The sequence below is a fragment of the Chrysochloris asiatica genome, unplaced genomic scaffold (assembly GCF_000296735.1).
Source record: "Chrysochloris asiatica unplaced genomic scaffold, ChrAsi1.0 scaffold00301, whole genome shotgun sequence".
NCBI lineage: Eukaryota > Metazoa > Chordata > Mammalia > Afrosoricida > Chrysochloridae > Chrysochloris > Chrysochloris asiatica.
The window spans coordinates 1908674-1910490 of NW_006408819.1; positions in this window are offsets into that span (position 1 = coordinate 1908674).

Consider the following 1817-nt stretch of genomic DNA (forward strand, 5'->3'; position numbering starts at 1 on the left):
AATATATATATATATATACAGAGAGAGAGAGAGAAAGAGAAGTTTATATCAAGGAAATGGCTTACAATTATAGAGTCCCAGGTCCCCAGCGGAAGAGAGGGAGAGCCTTTCTCTCTTGTTTCTTATATTGGGAACAGGCCACACCCCAAGTAAGCGTCCCTTCAATTGATTGGCTGCTCATAGCCACTCATCATAGAATTAACTATGCCTGTAATAGGTTTCATCACCATGGGAATAAGCACATCTCAACTGCTAAACCATGGGAATCCTGGCTTAATCAAATTGACACAGAACCCTAACTATTACATACCTCAAGAGGAAAGTGGATAAAAGACTTGAATAGAATAATCACACAAGAAGTAATATAAATGAATGGTAAACATGCAAAAAAGTTCAACTTCATTATCAAATTAAGAAATGATAGCAATGAGATATTCTCACCCATAACTCTGGCAAATATCTCAAAGGCGGTTTCTTTACAGTGTGGTTAAGGGAGTATAAAGCATCTATTGCCTACATTGCTGTATAAGAAAAGATATAACTCCGTTGCCCTTGGATCCCACTTATAACAACTCTAGGACACAGTGGAACTGCCCCCACAGGTTTCCAAACCTGTAAATCTTTATGGAAGCCAACTATCTCATCTTTCTTCCATGGAGTAGCTGATGGGTTCAAACTACTGACCTCTTGGTTAGCACCTGAGTGCTTAACCACTGCACCACCAGGTTTCTTTGGTGGGAGTATTAATGCTTACATGTCTAGAAGACAGATTGGACACATATGTCACACAGTTCTGCTTCTAGATAATTGTTCTATGAAAGCCATCAGACTAGCATGTCTGGACAGCCTCCTGTGTTAAACAGGACAGATGTAATTGTGGTTGATAAGAAATCTAATGCAATAATACTCTTAAGGGCTACTGTTAACTTGTATGATGTTTGGGGAAATTTGAAAAAGGCATCCCCATTCAGTGGCTATATTGCCTTTTCCCTGGCAGATGTAGCTTCATTGTTCCAGGATTTGGTAAACCCACAGGGTCTTTTTTGTAAAGCTATCCAGCTCAGTTCTATTCTGACACACAGGGCCGCCATGAATCGACTCAACAGCAACTGAATACCGTATAAAGAAAAAGGGATCCCCTGGCTACAAGCCAAAGAAATCCTGTGCATAGGTTTGATTTAAAGACCCACTTTACCCCCACAACCTCCCACCTTTGTTTAGTATACATACAGGGTAGACCTGAATTCAAAATGTTTGTCATTTTAAAGTTTGTTAAATATCACCTGTGACTATATTCTTCACTGGAGTCTTGGTGTGGAGCTGTAGGATAAGTACTGGACTTCTAACCACAAGGTCAGCAGTTCAAACCCAGCAACTCCTTGGAAATCATATACAGGGTCACTGTGAGTCAGACCGAACTTCACAGCATTTAACAACAACAGTGTTTTTCACTATGAGTTGGCGTTGCCTCTATAGCAGTGAGAATGTTTTGATTTGTTTTGTTTGTTTTCTTATTATGTTCAAGGGTTTGACATTCCATTGCAATTGCCACACAGAACTAATAACAACAATCACAGTTATGGGAGTTTATTAGGGAAGTGAACAGGTTACAATTCAGGATCAAAACCAACTCAGGGGAGAACAAATAAGATGGCGGGTCGGGTGGAAGTGCAGTAAAGGAGCTCCGCCAACAACAACACAGAATACCCAACCAAGCAGGTTCAGGGGACGGTCCCAGAACTTTGAACCACATATAAAGGAATATTTAGAAGGTTGGAAGGTTCATAGCTGGGGGAATTTGTAGCAGAAGCAAGAAA